General features: G+C 43.3%; 1 protein-coding gene across 3 annotated transcripts in view; it reads right to left on the reverse strand.

Moving 5' to 3' along the window:
• ABTB3 (ankyrin repeat and BTB domain containing 3) overlaps positions 1–19,041 on the reverse strand; it is a 187,781-nt gene that overhangs the window by 95,775 nt on the left and 72,965 nt on the right. Inside the window, exon 1 of one of the 3 annotated variants that reach the window (XM_013299071.3) lies at positions 17,668–17,796. The exons of the other annotated variants lie outside the window; for them this stretch is intronic. The gene's annotated coding sequence lies outside the window, so the exon portion shown is untranslated. Of the gene's footprint in view, positions 1–17,667; positions 17,797–19,041 lie in introns of those variants that run through there. 3 annotated transcript variants of the gene reach the window in all.

The following is a 19,041-nucleotide window of genomic DNA, read 5'->3' on the forward strand; positions in this document are numbered from 1 at the left end:
TGGAGGTTGGCTACAGCTCCTAGACTAAGTAAAGCTGTAGTTATTCCAATCGTATTCTTTGTGGATAAGCACAACAAAATGCCCTCTCTTTTAGATTTCTTAACATTAACAATTAGATGAACCACAGGGAATTATGAGAGAATTATGACGTTCATAATATTTGGAAAAGACACAGATTCAATAAGAATTATTTTGTACCTTAAAAGTACACCATGAAATGTTAATTGCAATGCACAGCCCTGCAAGACCTACAGGAATTACAAGCTCATTTTCATTGTCTAAGCTGAACATCATAAGGAAAATGAACAAAAATAGACTAAAAAATAAAATAAATTTGTCATTAATTATTTTAGTTGTATTCCAGTGAAAAGGCAGAACTCTGCAATTTAAAACATTTGTGGATTCACGGCCTCCAGCCATGAGCAGACAACACACTACCATTGACCCTAGCCACAGGGACAGCTACAGCAGACCAAGAGTGATTTATGAGCTTCATTAAGAAATTTAAATAGAGTTCGTATCTCTCTCTATATATATACACACACACAATGTAAAATTAAAGTAGGCATTTGCACGCAGCAGATTTCCCAGACAGTACCCTCTGCTGGAGAACAGTCACTTACTTTGAGCTTGTTGGCCCAGAGATATGTAATCAAGAATATGTAATCAAGAAAGTAATTCTTAACTGGCCTCTAAGAGTCTGAACACACGTTGGACTTGGCTATACGGAGTGCCTGCAGGGCCACCTGCACATATACCCCTCTTGGTGGATGCTTGGTGGAGCCAACAGACAACACACAAAACATGAGTCACGATGCCTGTCCCCTGTTTATGCAGGCATTCATCTCACCTCAAGAGTTAACAGGTAATAGCATCCGGCTCTTCTCCTAAAAGCACCTCTTTTCACGTGAGGAGTAAGCCACAGCAAAGTCCTGAGGATGCTCCTGTACAGGCATCTGATAGATGAACACTGCGCATAGAGCCCCAACCCATCAGAAGAAAATACTGTATTAAGTAAATTGATGCAATTTCTCTCATGGCTGTGGCCTTTTACACTCAGCTTTAGTGCACTCAGGGACAAAAGTATACTGTCTAACTACAGACTATTCACAGGCAGAGACAAACCGCCCATTTAAATGAGAAACTATATCATTTTCTCTTGCACCATTACATATATGTTACACAGACACAACACCTGAAAGACACGTTACACTCGGGTCATCTTTTCTGACATGAGGCTTACATAATGAAGAAAGACCGTTCTTCTGGCCCAAATTCCTCATGTGAATCATGTCTCTAGGTGACTAACAATGAATTTAGAGGTGGAAGCAACCTCCCTTCTCCCTATCTCCTGCAGTTGAAAGGTGTGGTATGGTAACGGCAATATTCCAAAATATGCAGGTCACCATAAACACAGCTGCAGTGGGCACAGCCTTCAGTATGAGAACTGAAAGACCACATTTAATGAAGAGAAATTTTGAAATTTTGACAAAAGGGTCGAGTTTCTTTTTTTTTTTTTTTTTTTTTTTTTTTTTGCATGTGGAAATTGTTATCCTTGGTATTTCCAGAGCAGAGCAAAGCACTGAAGCTTTTTCATTTAATATATCTGTAAGTTCCTTCCTCAGACAGTTTCATCTTTGTCCAGCACTCAGGTGGTATTCTTTGTCCATTTAACATAGCTAAGGAATACGACACATTTTTATTTAGTTTCTGAAATCAATTCTGCATGTACACATCACCAGTACTGATTTATCATATGATCATGGGCTCTTTCCCGATCTCCGCTTAAACAGCTGCTACTTGAAACTTTGAATTCACAATGAACTTTTTTTTTGTCAGTTGACACTAAAGTACCAAAAAAAAAAAAAGTCTTCAACTCACAACAACTTAAGGGGATGAGTATAAAAATCATGGCAAAAGCAATGACAATGTGACAACCTGAAAGCCTTTGAGACCAGTTCTCAAAATAATTACACACACTGGGAATTCACGTTTTACCCTACATTCAACCCCATAAACATAAAAAATTCTACCAGTTCACACTTAAGGATCCCCAAGTAACCCTGACTTTGCCCTGATCACAACAGAAACATGGGAAATTTTGAGACAGGGTTTTCTTCTTCAGATAGAAGTGGAAAGAGGAACTGGAAACTGTCCTTCAGTTTTGGTTATGGACTGATCATAAGGCTGCCACTTGCAAAGTCCACCCACTGGAGTTTCTAGGCGAAAAAAAGAAGGGATCTGATTCAGAAAGGGCAAGTCCATTAGCCTGGTTTTCCCCAGAACACAGGGAAACAAAATGCAGATGCAGGCACAGACTGCCTTGAACTGGTTTCTCAGGATCCAAAGCCTTGAGCTTCACATACTTTTGAAAAATTCAGTCTGAATCATTCATACAGCAAAAAATACATCCTGGGGTCTGCACATCATGGTGGGGGCTGAAGCAAAATATGACTGCTAGACACAGTACTCGCAACTCTAAATATTTTTGGGATTACTTCAGAATCATGGGAAATATGCAGGATGAAGCAATGGCTTTCATGTGCAAGTGGAAGTATAATTAAAATGTCCTTAGGCACGTAACTCAAGAGTCAGCACAGACTCATATGATGCAGACAAGAAAGATAAGGAGCTCATGAACTGTGGTTTATCAACAGGACATAAAAGATTAATGCAAGCAGCTACGGAGAAGGAAAACAACAAAAAACACAAATGATGGAAAATAATCCTCACACGAAGCCACTCTGCATACTTTTGGGGAATGAACGGACAGCCGAGTGTACAATAACATTCATGTGATCTACCATTCTCTTACTTTTTATGAGTTAGTAGTAACCGACTGGTGTGCATGGCAGCAACATACGAAGACAGCTCTGTTGAAGCAAACACCAGTTTGCAAGTTTGCACTTAATTTTAACGGTACAGCAAACCTTAATTTAGGTGCTTCAGAAGCAGACTGACCAAGAAATGACTCCGAAGCAAAGCAAGGAGAGACATTCAAAATATATAATATTAATGCAGAGAAAGATGACACATCTTGGAGGCAGCTAAAGCATGCAGGTCTTCATCCACAGGAGACAATGTCCAGGACAACAACCAAGACAACGTCTTGTCTAAAGACAAGAGATGAACCTAGACTAGGTGGAAACAAATACATTTTTGTTACCTCTCAGCTGGATAAGGGCAGTTCATCTACTGATCATGAAGCCTTCTGGCCCTGGCAAGCCCCAGCTACTGCAGCACACCGTCACAGGCTCCTGCACATGCCTAAGCCACCATACTTCCTACAGTCCTTCCTACAGGGGTGTCCCTACCACCTTTCAGCCCAAGAGCAAGGTACTTGGCTGATAATAACTACTTACTTGGCTAATATCCTGTTTGGATATCAAATCCAGAGGCCCACAGGACATGCCGGAAAAGCTGCCACTAAGCTGAATGGAACAGGGATGTTTGGATGTGGAAGGTGACTCCTGTAGGCATGCAAAATGCCTGCTGTGCCGGGGCTCGGCTGGTGGCAAACACCAACGAGCTGGCAGCTCACGGAAATCCTGTTCCAGCGACAGCTCCCCACCGTTCCGTCTGTGCACATGCCAACACCCACTCTTTATTTAATTCCCTCCGCTGGTTTATTTTGGCCACCGACCAAATCTCCACATGCCGTAGCCTACAGCCGGGAATCTGCGAGGGCAGTGAGGGAGCAGCATGGGGGTTGATGGCACAGCCGCACCGCTGTAAGCCCGAGAGCAGGGAAACCACTGTTGCCACCAAGAAGGTCTCACTCCTCGGTGCTTCAGGAGGGCTGTGCAGCAGCCGCAGCCTGTGAGAACGGAGCGACCTCCTTCATCCCACCGAGGGACGTACGTGACATCTGTAGGTGCTGTGGTTTGCCAGCTGTGGTTGCAAGCAGGCAGGCAAATGGGCTCAGATTTTTGCTCGCGTAGCTGCGCGTACGGGTGAGCATCCTCTGACTTTGAAGAGCCATCAGTGCAAACCAGCCCTGCACCAGCGGGAGTTTGTAAAGCACATGGCTGGAGTTGCTTCATCACCACAAACTGAACGCTACTGCAGATGACTCCCATAAAATGAGATACATTGCTGTAATAAAGGAAACAATATTTACCAAGATACTTCGACCTTTATTTTCAATATATATCGTCAAAGCAATTAACTAATATTAGAGCACTAATTTTCCCCAGGCCTCTGTGACTCTGGCAGGTACAGTTAGGCCTCTCTTCGTTTACATCATTAAGGTGTAATACAGCAAATTTGCTGCCTTGAATGGGAGCAGAGGTACCAGTACCTGCAACAGAACCAGAGCTCAAGGGGTCTTAATCTGCCAGCCCAAACCCCCTTCTCTGTAATAAGCAAAAGAGTCAGCAGTAGGGTAAAGCCAGGTACAAGATGCTCCCTGGGCAAAGCCAGAAACATGATGCTCGCTGCCACGACCACGAAGACCAGCATGAATTGCACACACCCAGTGAACATTTTAACACGTAGATACAATGAAGGTTCATTAAACGCTTTAGCTTGGTGCCATGCAAGGTGGCTTCACCCTGGTGTACACACACTGACAATGGGGGCACTGCCCCGTATTTACACCACTGATGGTCCCAAATCAGCCTTAAAAGACCAAAACACCCATCATGATGAAGAATAAGAGATACCCAGAGACGCATGCTGCACAGGAGCAGCAGAGTGGGAAAAGGAGCTTTGCTCCCACGAGGAACATACCCCTTGTCCAGGTCCAAGTATCTTCTACAGCAAGTGCAAGCCCACCGTAGCACACTCCAAAATGAGCTGGGAGTGAGGACTCCCACCTCCGATCGCAGTCTGCCACGGATGCCTGCTTGCCCTCCAACAAGCCCACAGACCTCTACACGCCCCAATGTATCCCTCTGTAAAACTGGTGATGCCATGGAGGCTCATTTCGGTGATGTTTGGAAAGCACCTTGAGAAGCACTGTTACATAAACAGCCCCCCACAGCAGGTTTATCAACAAACCAATTCTCAAAAGAAACGGTGAAAATGGAAAATGGGGGCTTCATGGTGGCTTATTTAAACACAGGCAGACAACTTGGCCTTGGCAGCAGAAGGGTGCATGAGATGCTCCTCAGGTGCATCTCAAAGACAACACCATACAGAGGTGAAAATGAAGCACTCTTAAAAAAAAAAATACTCCCCTCACCCAACACTGTGGACTTTAATAAATCCAGATGTCTAGTATTTCAATTCTTAAAAACGTGTCCAGGAAAAAAAAAAAAGGGGGGGGGGGGGGCGGGGAGGAGAAAAATGCAAGGAGGAAAACAGGCTTTATATTCACTAAAGAGCTCACCAAACTGCACAGCCTACCTGGGAGATTCAAAGGAAGGGGGGGGTGGGGGTGGGGGGGTGGGGGTGGGGGGGGTGGGGAGGAAGGAAGAGTACAAATAAAAGAAATACGACCCAAAAAACCAAAGTACAGACATTTCAAATCATACAGAGCAAATTTCAAGGGCAGTGAGATATTATGAAGTAGCTTAGTAGAACGGTTTAACAGTCTCAAAGATACTTCTAAACATTTTATTATCAGGAAATCCAAATGTCAAAAAATCCCAAAATTGGCTTAAAAATAAATACATTTTTATAAGTAAAACTGGAGTTCTTTCATTTGCTGCTTTTTATTTCCACAGCTTTCAGCACACGCTCTGCTCTAGTCACATTGTCAAACTTATCTCTTCAAACAAGAAAGAGAGAAATTCTATTTTCCTGCTTGTCAGAGGAAAAGTTCGAGAAAACCCAGCATCCAGAGAGCCAGGGCTTTAGGAAAACCATGAAACAGGCAGAGACCTTTACTGACCACATCAGCCATGGTTCTCAACTGGATCCTCACCAGCGTCTTAGCCATTCAGTCTGAGATTTTTAGTAGCACCCTTCACAGATTTACAGGCAATAAATCTATCAAAGCCCCCTGCCTTTCTTTCATCTTTTGGGGGGCGGGGAGGGGGTGTGTGGTGGTGGGGAAGATTAAGAAGAATGCCAAAGAAAAGCTCATGGTGTTTGCCAGGGAAAGGGAAGACAGTGAAAATAATTCAGTGTAGGAAGAAGAATCAGTATTGACGGAGTTTATAAAAAATATGCAATAATACAAATATAATTCATGCAATGGTCCCAGGACAAGAGATCTTTTTTTTTTCCTTTAAGCTGTCCTTGTGACCTTATTGTTATTTCTTAAATTGCTCCAACACTTTGAGCTTTACTGCTATAAACACAGAAAGACTCCTGCAGGTCTGGGGACCAAGAGGCAAAGCCACTGGGGCTGCAGGCCAAGGGCTGGAGCACTGTCCCACCACTCCTCATCGCTGGTAGGACTGGTGAGACCAAGTGCTTTGCAGAATGAAGTAACCCCTATCAAGGTCATGCTTTGAATGCAAACATGCTGCAAGAAACTTAATAGAAACTAATGATTGTGTAAAACATGGTAATTTTACATTTAATGTATGGCATTGCAATTTGAAAATTTGGACTAGGATGTCACAGCATTTCCTTGGTTTCAGCTTTTTCCAAAGATGTAAAAGCACCACCCTCCTCTTCTTTCTTAAGAGAAAGTTTAATGAAAATGCCAAGGGACGATGGTAAATTACTTTAACCCGACCACCAATTTAGCAAAATATTCTTAACCAGATGAAGCCCACAGGAAACAGGTTTCACACAACGCAAAACTCACACCGATTTTATCATCAGCACAACAAAGATCAAAGATGGCGGGGTTTTTTTTATTTGCCAACTCATCTGCTTTTTGTCTTTTTAAATTCTACCTTTAAAATAATGTATCAGATCAAGCTCTCCATCACTACAGTGAAAAATGAGGCCAATAGAGTCACTTAGACTACCACTGAGCAAAACACTCAGGAAAATCTGGTCCCCTCTCTTTTTCTTTTTCTGGGTATAACTTCATGTCATCAGCAGTTTGCTATCTCTCAGTTCCAAAATCCCAACGGGAAGCAGCAGATACCAAGGGAGCCGTCCGGAAGGCCCACAGCCCGTCCAAACAAGACCTCTTGCTCTACAGCAAAACACACTTATCTCTGCAAAGCCTTTGTTTAACCACCCCAGCTGAAAACACACACAGATGACAAGCATTTACAACTAATTTAACCTAAACTTGATCATGGGGTTTGTCAGTCTTTGCTGGAAACAACACCTGGCAGCCCTACCCAGCCCCAAGCGATGGGCACTCCCAATTACATGGAATGGAGGCTGGCAACACTTCCCATGGCGAGCTTTAACACAGTTTGCTGGTAATTTTTTCAGAGATGCTTTTCTCTGTCATTTTATGTAAACTCTGCATTGAGTTCAGTACTTACGTTTAGTGAACTCAAGGAACTCATTTTAGTAAAAAACATGAAAGAAAAGTATCCATGAAAATCTAAAAGAGGAAAAGGGTAAGTAAGTTGACCTGAAAGCTCATGTGTTGACCAGATTTGCACTGTAAGACTAATCACTGAAGAAAGCACCGAATGGAGAAATTCACTCATCATAAACTTCAGAGATTTCAAGAAAGCACTTGACAGACTCCATCACTATTCACTCTGGAACATCTTGAAGTGTTAGGCTTGCCAACAAAAATAATTACATCATCAAGCCTTTATACCAAGCTGCAGCTTGAATACTTAAAAGTAAATGCAGATTTAAGTACAGGGTTCAACATAAAGGCTGGGATCAGATCAGCAAGAATTCGCTCACTTCTGTAGCTGGGCACTGGATCTACTTCACTGGGAAAACAAACATAAACATAACAATATATGGTGTAACGACAATCCGTTTCAAAATCCAGCCACTGCTGATGTCGTTAAATCTTCCAAGTTTATCCCACCCAACACAAAAGACTGATAAAGGCCAACAGTTGGATCCAGCACTTCAGGAAGATGGGGTTAGCAGCCTGCTACAGAGGAAAAAACAAAATTAAAACACAACTTCCATCTTAGAAGAAGTGATGTAGTTTATACAGTAATTGACCGTGATTCACAGTTAACTGGGATAATTTCACCAACTGAAAAGAGGGTATTTGTGTCTAGCATCTTAAATAGGATTCACCCATTAAAAAAACTATCTACAGCTTGAACTCTTGAAGACTACAAGTCTTCAATTCAAAATATTGTTGCTGCCTTGATATACAGGCAAGAAAGCTGTAAATCCATGAAGGGTACAGACAAATGCTGTTAGAAACAAATGTTAGAAAATCCTGAGTATAGCATAAAATAAAGTGATAGAAAACGCAGGGATTTACTCCAAGGCTGTCTCTTATCTGTAAGGTTACGCAGAAAAGGGGGTAGAAACATCTGGCAAGCATGGTAGGGATGCAACTTGAGCAGAAGGGGCGGGGGGGGCCTGAAAAAAGTGGAAACGACACTGGAAGTTCTGCAAGCACAGGTGGCTTTTTGGAGCAGTTTCTCCTCGTCTTCAGCAACATAGGCAGATAAAAAGCTGCCTCATTGGATCCTGGCTGCAGCAATACACAACACTGAAAAGAAGTAATTTTGCTTGTTTAGCGGCATCTAGACTCTGGGCTCTTTGCCGGTCAGGCTTTGCCAGCCCAAGGTGGTAACTCCTCGCTGGACACCGTGCCAGCAGGACTCAGCAGCACCAGCACGGCTCCAGCCAGCGCTACACCTCGTCCCTGGCAATTGTGGCTGCCACTGTGCTTTCGCACGTGCAATAATACAGCCCCGTCTTGCACGCTTGGAAACGATATTCACGGCACAACTGCCCGCGAGCAAGCACACGGGGGAATAGCAATAAACCTGTCCCCTCATATAACTGATCTTTGCTCAGCTAAAGGTTTTATAGAGCTGCAGAACTGGGGGATACCTAAGTCACTGCTTGAGAGATGAGGAGCTTACCAACTAGAAACAAGACATGACTTGCAGGGATTGCTTCTTTCTGTTCTTACAATTTTTATGTTTCTATAAATGTGTTATATACACATAGTATCTGTCTTTATTGTAAGGTTGTAAACTATGAATGCTAATTAAAAAAAAAAAAAGTGAATATTTAATGCAATGTAAATCCCCCTAAATGGCAAAGGCAATCTATACCTTGTAATATACTGCACCTACTATCAATCCACTAGCATTTAAGTGACCAATGTGAGCATGACCTGGATTAAAATTAAACTTCACAACCCGATATTACACAGCTGACAAAAATTGCACGTTTTAACAAATCCACTAAATAAAAAAAAATAATCAAAAAACCCACACACATGCAGGAAAATAATTGTACATGAAGATGTAGGTAACAAAAACATAGAGACCAAATCAATATCTTGGGTTGATAATTCATTCAAGTTACAACATATTCCACACATGACTCAAGTAGAAAAAGTAATTTTTTTGAACAACTTAGTTAACTGTATGCCCACACCACACCAAAGGAATGTTAAAATCAGAAAGTCCAAGTCAGAAAGTGAAGTATTCTAAAATGAGGAATTGCCAGATTAAATTGACTACTGCAATCGTAATTTTGTTCTCTTGTGCATGCACACTACCACACATGGGTTTATTCTTCTGCTAATTTTTTTTACAAAACTGACATAGACCTGCAAAAACTACTGGAAAGTTGGAAGCAAAGCAGAAAGAACAGAAGATTACAGTGATTAGTCCCTGATTCTAGAGAAAAACAATAACAAATAAAGAAAAAGAAACCCAGACACCCGCTGTGTTCCCTTGTCCTGATGTCACTGAGATGGATGGCTTCACATCGACATGTTTCCAACATACAGTTAGCTGCCTTTTCTCTGGCTGAAGATCTACAGAGTGGTACCTTCTCGTGGGAGGAAAAAAAACCCACAGATTTTCCATCTGTAACAGGTAATATTCCAGGGAATATGGAAACACAGGACAAATGCGCTTTTGTGAAATACTGCTCTGCAGTGCCAGAGCGTTGTTCACCTTAAGTAGGACAGTCAAACACTCAGTAAACCCCAAGAAAATCTGAAACCACATCTCACTCTTTATTTGCTTCACTTTAAAATGATAACCCCTCATTAGAGGAACACCTCATTAAATAGCCCATCTGGGTCATCATGCAGGTTCTCTTAACAGGCAGCACAAAACCCCAGAGAACTCGGGGACGGTTGATGTCCAAGAGCTTTTTCTTTGCTGCACTGAGCAAAGATTTGCCTGGCGTCTCTAAGGACCCTAACAGCCAGAAGGTTGGGAGCCTTCAGTTTTTCCTCTCCATCATTAAATCTCCATGGGAAAGTGCTGTCTTTCACTATCACCATCATTAGTACTTCCTGGCAACTATGAATTTGCTTTCTTGAATCACCTGCCCCAGCTCTACAGCTAAAATCCTCTGGAGGAGCTTGCTGACGCCTCCTAATACCAGGTAAAAATGTTTGCACTATTACAATTTATTTAAAAGGACCTTTACAAAGCACGAAGAGCACACGCTTAAAGGGCGAGGTTCACCAACACCATAGGGTGGTGAGCATTATGACATTCCTGCAGTAATTTTTTTAAACACCTAAAGAATAACCTGCAGGTCTATACCTCTCAAATCTCATGTTTACTCGAGGTCAGAAGCAGGGGTGACTGAATCTAGACTGGCATTTGTGTCCTCAACAGCAATTCTTTAGTCATTTAATGATCCTCTCTGACCTTCCCACATGATCAGTAGTGTAAACTTCACCTCAGTTAAAACAACTGATGAACAAAACAAGAAAATCTGAGAAGGTGCAAGACAAGAAACAAGATGTCCTAATGGCATTTCTTTCCCTGAATGCCACTAACAGAAAACAGGGCTCCACTTGTAGTCCTAAAGGAAACCGATATTAAACTGCCCTTCTTTCTGATCATCTTCCTCATATTTCCATGTGTAGCTGCAAGCTCAGGCACTCTCAGCTAATACCAAAAAACAGACCAAGTGAAAATTTAAGGCTTCACAACTTAAGATGGTAGATGCTTCCAGACCAAAACAAGGTAGATTCAAGACTGCTTACATCATGACAGACCCTTATGGATGTTTTCAGAGCATGCATGTAGTAAACAACAGCCTAACTGTCAAAAAAGCTGTTGATTTAAGGTCTGGAGTAAAAATTGCATGCAGTTTTCTGGTTGGAACAGCAGCCAAATGCTGCTGCAATGACAGCACATGTGGATCAGGACATCAAAAAAGCCAAACCTGACACCAACAGCTTTGAAAGCAGGAACAAAACAACACCTTGCTTAAATAGACAAGGAGGCATAACTTAAAATTCCAGCTTGAGATTCAAAGCATCTTAATAAAGCAGCATGCACACATGAAAAATCAGAATGTTTTAAACCTCAGAAAGCACCTCTTTGAAAACTCTTCATTTTCTAGAAGACGCACTTTGACCCTCATTTTTTATGCCACTTTACTTTCTTTTGCTTTTTTTTTATTTCATTCAGAGGGCAGAAAAAGGAACACAAGTGCCTCAGACTTGGAGACAATTACCCGTATCACTGGTCTTTTTGCACTTTCAAAAGTGTGTAAGAGCGAACACCCCAGACAGTTTCTACCCCTCCCTCCAGTCGAGGGAGCAATGAGAGCAGCAAGATGCGCACCCTCTCCTGGATCCAGCTGTACCCCAACAACACGACCATGCCAGCCTGTCTCCATCTGCTCATGGCAGCTTCCCGGCTGGAGACGGAGTTGGCCAGCCGTGCAAATGGCCAGGCTCTGCAACCAGAGCGGGCAGACAAGCTGGGCGACTGGTAGCTCTGCAGGGGGCTGTCGTTTTTGGCAAGGTGCTGTGAAAGCACCAGGGCAGCTGGCACAGGGAAAGGTGCTCTGTTGACAGCTCGACCCTCTTGGTAGGTAGCCACTACATTGGCTATGACTGCCCGCACTCACGGGTCTGAGGCCATCTCCTCCTGACTGCCCACGGTGTTACACCAGGGGTGCAGCTGGCCCACAGTACCTGCACTTCACGAACATCCAAATCAAGAGCTATCCAGCAGCTCTGGAGAGTCAGGCCAAATCCTTCAAGTTGAGCGGTGTTTTTCTCAGCTCACAGGAGACTGAGGAGGCTGTTCATTAGCCGCAGCCTTCACCCATTAGCTTTGGAATCTGCAAAGGCAAAACACTACTGAGGACTCACATTAGTGGGAAGTCTTAATGAGGGTAAATGCTGGGAGCATGCCTCAAGAAAACCAATTTTCTCGCTTCATTTGGACAAGGTGAACCTGGTAAGAAGATACTGCAGTTGTACTTACTCTCACACAAACTCTGAGCAGATGGAGGCTGCTGGCTTCAAACTTGGGGCTACTTCTTTTACAAGGAGCCCACTCCAGGAGACCTCACCCTTTTTTCTGCAAATTAAGTTTATCCATCCCTCAGATGAAGGCCAGGGAAGGGCGAGGTGTGCTACAAGGCACAATCCCAGACCAGACACACTCCTAGAGCAGGTATGCAATGGGAACATCTTCCTAGTACACAGCTAGAAAACCAGCTTACAGAAGTGGGCTTTGCCTAACACTCAGACAATGAGACAATCTCAATCAACTAAAGAACAAATTTATAATTCAGCCTCTCTTTTCCTTTAAGCAAAATAATTACCCTGACAACAGACACAATTTGCCTTTACATCTGCACTTATGCATGGGGCTTCTGCTGGCACAGATTTCCCAGCCACAGGTAACACAAAGTTTAAGGACCTGGTGATTTTAGCATAAAAACGCATCCAGTGCAAGACAGGCAAAAGTGGTGCATGGTTTTGAGGAATATTGGTCCTGAATGTTTAAGTGCTTACTACCTGTCACACGTATTTCCATCATCCTTTGTTTCTTCTTCTTGTATACAAAAACAACTTAAAATACCAGGAAACCTGTTTTCCATGTAAACACAAGGCAGATTCACTCATTTAATGAAGAATGGCTTTCAGAGTATTCTGGCTATCACAAGACAAGTACTCCTTTCTCAGTTTGAATAAACTCTAAACTTCCAAAATTACCTCAGGAGGAACATGCAGGCCTCCGCCCTGCAAACACATGCATATGTATATCTTTGCTTAATTGAACTGTTACTCATACATATAGATGTTTGCAGAGCTGGGGCCTCTACCTCTTTGTATTCAAGTTGCTTGACAAGTAAAATGCAAATGAGGTAATGTGGTACAAATGCAAATTATGTATTATTGATAAAAAGTTACAGTTCAGCACAGAGGATTTACAAAGAAAATACTGAGGCCTACACTGAAAGAAAGGAGAGAGAAAATTGTGTATTTAAAAAAAAAAAGTTTTAAATTTTCTATTTATTTCCACCTATAAAATGTTTTTCTATTTATTATAGCTCAAAATGGAGCACCTCACCTTGTTTGCCAACTTTAGACTGCATACAGATGCTGAGACACTATTCTGCCTATCAAGATGTGGTTTTCACTACTTTAATTTAAAAAATTCCCACAGAAGGCACCAAAATGGGGCAATGGTGAGAAAGCGAGAGAGGCAGGAGAGACTGCTGTGCTGAAAAGCTCTGTTGTGTTCGGCCACATATTTTTCTCATTTGTTTAGTCTGAAATTCCTCCTTCAGTGACTCTGGATTTGTTACCTTTACAGAAGGCACTGGGAACATCTGGGCTCCATATGGCTTGCACCTACCCTGTGCCAAATGAAGCTATATTCTGTTTTCTAAACCCTTTATTTCTCCTAGCATTGCCACCGACGAGGTTTTAAATATCTCCACAACACACTACAACGTAACCTCAGAATCACTCCGTTTGTTGACATAAATTCCATGGCAGTGCATTAACTGTGGCTGGGTTATCTGGCATTTTTTGCCTCTTCTTCTTCATTTTTTCTTTTTTTCCCCTCAAGATTATGATAATGCAAAGGAACATCTGAGAAGGCAGTTCAGCAGTAACACCATCTGCACTCAAGGAAGCTGCCCCACCAAGATAAAGGAGGAAAACACATCCTGATAGTAATTCTTCATGAAGAATTACACTTCTACATAGTTAAAATTTTGCTTTGGCCTCCTAGTTTCCCAGCTCTTGGTGGAGCTACCTGGAGTTTTCTTCCAAGAGAGCAACGATTTTTGAAACTCAAAAACTGGAGAATGTGGCATAACCTTGTAAAAGTATTTCCCTCTCCCTTAGCTAAAAAAGAAGAAACCTAACTCTTATTTGCCCCCTCCCTGCTAGACATTTCTGCATCACAGCATCTCCCACAGGTGTGTCTCATATCCTCTGCTTCTGGAACTGCAGCTACTGGAGAGGCAATGGGCTGCACTGAGGTTTCTGCCAGCCAAACCCACCCATGCAGAGGTTTGTACCACCTTGAACTTTGACAGAGGCTTGTTTTGCTATCCCTCACTCTCCAAGAGGGATGTAGAGACCAAGAAACACTCCACTAATTATTTGGATAGTGTTCCAAATCCAAATGGGATTGAAATATTGACTCCACTCTAGAATAATTGGCGATCTGTGTATTTTTTCCTACTGTACAGCAGGTTGATTCAGAGGTGTTAATCTCAGCAAGAATAATTGGCCATCTGTGTACTCTGCCCTGCTGCACACCTTGTTGATTTGGAGGTGTTCTCAGCAAGGAACACACTCAGGTTCTTTATACTCAAGGAAGCATCAAGCCCCGGATCCCAACAACCAGTACGTTGCATCTTCTGTCACTGTTACGAGACATCATGCTTTTCCCTGAGTCATTATGTTTTGCTTTGTCATTAAGAAACTTCATCTTGGTATTCAGGCACTAGACTGAAATGGGGAAGACTGGAGTCCATTTCTACAAATTCCTCAAGAGGCCCTGAAGAAAGCATCTGCGGGAACCTCCAATCTCTAATCTTCTGCCCCTCATCTGCCCTGAAAATACTGGGCATGCAGGGAAAGGAGCTAGTCTTTCCCAGTGCAAATGTGCCTATCATGATAAAACCACTAGCAGCAGGACCTCCTGGATAATATTATTATAAAATCAGAGACAGTCACAGTAGGTTCAGTTGGTAGATGGGCTATTTTCAGTGTTATTCCCCAGGTACATGTCAAAACTGCAGCAGTTTACCCCAGCAGCCCAAATGCTGATACTTCAAGTAAAACCTACCTGTGTTCTGGGCATGAATTTCCTAAGGCATATTTAAATTCTGCAGTAATCTTTGCATGAATTTAGCAATGTACACCTTCCTTTTCTTTAAGGCCAAGCACCTTCAATGTTATTAACCTCCTTGCTGATTAAGGATAACAGTGCACAAGACCTACGTATTTACACCAAGCTGTCTGCACACGTTTAGCTGTCACACTTGTGCAGCACATCACAAGTGCTCGCATTCCCACCCCCCGGCACTGCGCAGCCCTTCATGCGGTTGCAGCAATGTTAGTTTAGCCTTCACAGCGTGACAGGGATGTCACCCTGACACCTCAATGGTGAACCTGGAGGGTAATGCACGCTGTCACTGTCACAGCAATGCTCCTGAGTGGCACTGGAGCAAAAGCTCACCCCAACTGGGATGGTTTCAGCAACTTTAATCTCCCCTTCGCAGCTTTGTCACACACCAGACGTGGAAGCCAGGCTGTGGTGCCACAGGACCATGCTGCATGGCTGGGTGCATAGGCAAGTGGGAAGGCATGGGGGGTGCGAGAGCTGTGCTCCCCCCTCCACTGCAGGCACCTCCTGCCACAGTCCCATCCAACGAGCAGCCTGGCAGGCTCCAGCAAGGCTGCCTTCAGCATTAAACATCTATACGATGGAGCCCTTGATCTGAATGCATGCCTACCCTTTGCAGTGTTTACTGCTTGTTGGAAGCTGTACAAAAAATACTGCCTTACCTCCACTGCTTTCAGCACGTATCTCACCTCTGCTCCCAGAGTTCAGACCCAAAAGGTGCTGAGTAATCTGGCTGTCACCCAGGAAGGTGCTTAAGGCGCCTCCTTGAACTCTGACATATTCACACCTCATGAGCTTAAAGGCTTTGCCAGGTTGGTGCTGCAATGCTGACACTGGGTACACCTCTTTACCACCATCCACGCAAATACAAGCAATGTGCACTTCTCTCTTGCTCATGTGCACACACTCATCCCTAATTCTGCCTAAGCACAAAGCAAAACAAAGAGCTGCCTGCATGCAAACATCCCTGAGAGAAGGAACCACATGTGGCAGATGCTACTGCATTGCTTAATGCATCATTTATAGCCTTTCAGGGACTGTACTGCTGTGATGAGTAATTTGGCTAGAATATTGTCCAGAGACCGTACCGCGTGGATTAGGGCACTTCAAAGGTCACTAGCTGGGTCAAAAGCAAGAAAGCCCTGCTAAAACCAAAGCTTACCATCAGCACTGATCTTGCAATGAGAATGAGAGCAGGAATGGGCTCTGCAATGCCAAAACGTTTATTTCTTTCACTGCTGAGCCTCCTTATGTATAGCCTACATATAAAACATGCTGCAGATCTGTCTGTCAGAAAGCAGAGGCTGGCAGCAGAGTGTCTGTTAGCATCCATGTCCAACCCTGACTTCAGCTGCTCTGCCAGCTGAGCCGAGTACAAATTCAAATGCAAGGAGGCTAGCAATCAGAAACCACTTCTCCACCACAAGCACCTTTTCCCTGCCCCACAGCGATGCAAACATCACATCTGAAAATGAGATGAGATAATCTTACCTTGTCTTTAACAGAAAGAGTCTCAGGTCAGCAGGGATGGCGACTGCTCAAGCGGTGCCTTAATTTACACAGCTGTAAACTCTGGCCACATATGAACCCAGGCAGGAAGGCAAGTTAATGAATTATGAACAAATATGGCATGCCAAAACACATCAATCATCATCAGTCAGGGACAAGCAAAGCACCATCAATTCATAATGCTGACAATTGCACGAAACTTATACAAACAATCAATTGGATCGCATGGCTGACTGGAAAAGGAGATGTTGGGTTTATGTCATTTAACACTGGATTTTTCACTGAATGCAAAATGCTGGAAGACTTTAAAATAAAATTGACAGAGTCAGTGCTCTAGTCAAAAGTCAGATAAATGGCCTTTGCCCACTAGAGAAAACAGGTTAATTTACCTGTTAATTCTTTTCTTCGGTGCTGCTGGTGAAAGCCAGGCCAGCAGCCACCTCCCTAAACACAATAAAAACCTGAAAGTTTGTTTTACTCGGAAAAAAAACCTACACTCTTCTCCCAAGTAAAAGCACATTAAAAAAAAAAAAAAAAAAAAAAAAAAAAGGAAAGAAAGAACACTACTGTTTTTAACTAGGTAATAAATGCTTTAAATCAATACAACAAGGCTGTACAAATGACAAGGAGCTAGAAGTTGCAGGCTGGCATTCCTAAAATTAGCTGGACTAACAATATTTTAATGAGCTATTTCAGAGGAAAAACTTGCTTATTGGCATGTCTTCTTTAAATTACTATTATCAGCTACTTAACATTATTTAGCCTCCTAATTTCCTTCATTTTAGGACGACTGATGGTTGCATTAGGACAGCTTGCAAAATGATCTAGCCTCACACATTTTGTGCCATGACTATGAACTGCAGAGCTTCCAGCACTCTCTCAGGCAGGAACAAGTATTTCCTGAAAGCGTGTTTTGGGCAGAGTGCATTCAAAGAAGAGGAAACTTCTGTGGTTTTCTTTCTCAACTGCCACAACAAAACAAAGCAAAAACAAAACAAAAAAAAATATTAGGACTTCCTTGCATTTGAAATGAAAAGTGAAGACATACCTCCTAGACAGCAGAGCAGCCTTTGCTATAAACGCAAGGTGAATGCAGTTCTTGTTCTAGGGACTGTACGGTTACCGATAACAGTTTTTCTTGAAAGCTTTTTAAAAAAAATCATAAAATGCTGCCCTTCATTTGCTGGAACACTTTTGCTCCGTGCCTCAGATCTGTCACTACAGCGTGTGCCGAAGCAAAAGCAAAAGCAAACCATTTCTGCAAGCGTGGAAGGTGGAATGGGAAACCACCTCAGCAAGGTGTGTGATTTCCACCACGAAGCAGAGCATCCCAAAACCACGCCCCGACCCCCAGCAGGGTGATGTGCTGCTCTCAGAGCCACCCGGCCACGTGGGTGTAAGGCAAGCATACCCAAGGTAGGAGCACAGGGCTGTAAAGGTCTCAGTGAGATGAGAGCATCTGTAATATTTGCTCTTCAGCCAGCGTTCCCCTCTCCTTCTGCTATGTACATACAGAATTGTGTGCTGATGCAGCCATGCACAAAGGCACACACTTAAATTTCAGATGGTAAATACTGATTACAGTCACACTGCAAGTATTTTTTTTGTTGTTAAGGGGAGGTGCAGGATTAAATGCAAGTGGTTTGCTGAATCGATGTCTTGATCTCTTTTTACTTGTATTTAATCCTATGTCTAAGCCAGACCATAAGCCCCTGAGCAAAGAGAGAAAAAGCATCCTTCTGTGACCTGAATATAGACCACACACAAAAACAGGCACATGAGAGAAGGGTTAACTATTTATGTGACACTGGGTACAACCTCAGGTTTCACTTCACACATGAGTGAGATTCGGAGCAACTCTAAAAAAAAAAAAAAAAACCAAAAAACAAAACCAAACCACCAAAACTGTCAGGTATTTTCCCTCTCTCTCTCTGGGAAAAAGAAAAAAAGATAAAAAGGTCAGAGTCGGGGGGGGAGGCAAGGGACATGCATTCGTTGGCCGGAGCTGCACCACGGGGTGTTGTTTCTGAGCTCAGGATGAGGTCCTGGGAGCCTCTCCGTTCTCCAGTACCACATTGCAACAGCCAGGGCACCTGCCCCGCCTCACTCACTGACCTCCAGCCCTGGCTCTGGGCTCTGCTGGGACTCTCCTCCTGGGGGCTGCACCTTGCAGCATGCCCTGCCGGGTCTGCACAGCAAATGGAAGATGCTGACAGCATCCCCCAGACTTTCCATTTCCCTGGGATGTGGAACCTGGCCATAACGAGGTCTGTGAAACCACAGCCTGCCCTTCATCTGCCATGGTGCTGACTGCTGAAAGAAGGGCTCCAGAGAAAGGATCTTTCAAAAAAAAAAATCTTATCTGAAGAGGCAGGAGAACTTTGCTGACTGTTTGAGCAGTTAAACCACAGATGTCCCTGGC

Source organism: Falco peregrinus, chromosome 6, assembly GCF_023634155.1.
Source record: "Falco peregrinus isolate bFalPer1 chromosome 6, bFalPer1.pri, whole genome shotgun sequence".
NCBI lineage: Eukaryota > Metazoa > Chordata > Aves > Falconiformes > Falconidae > Falco > Falco peregrinus.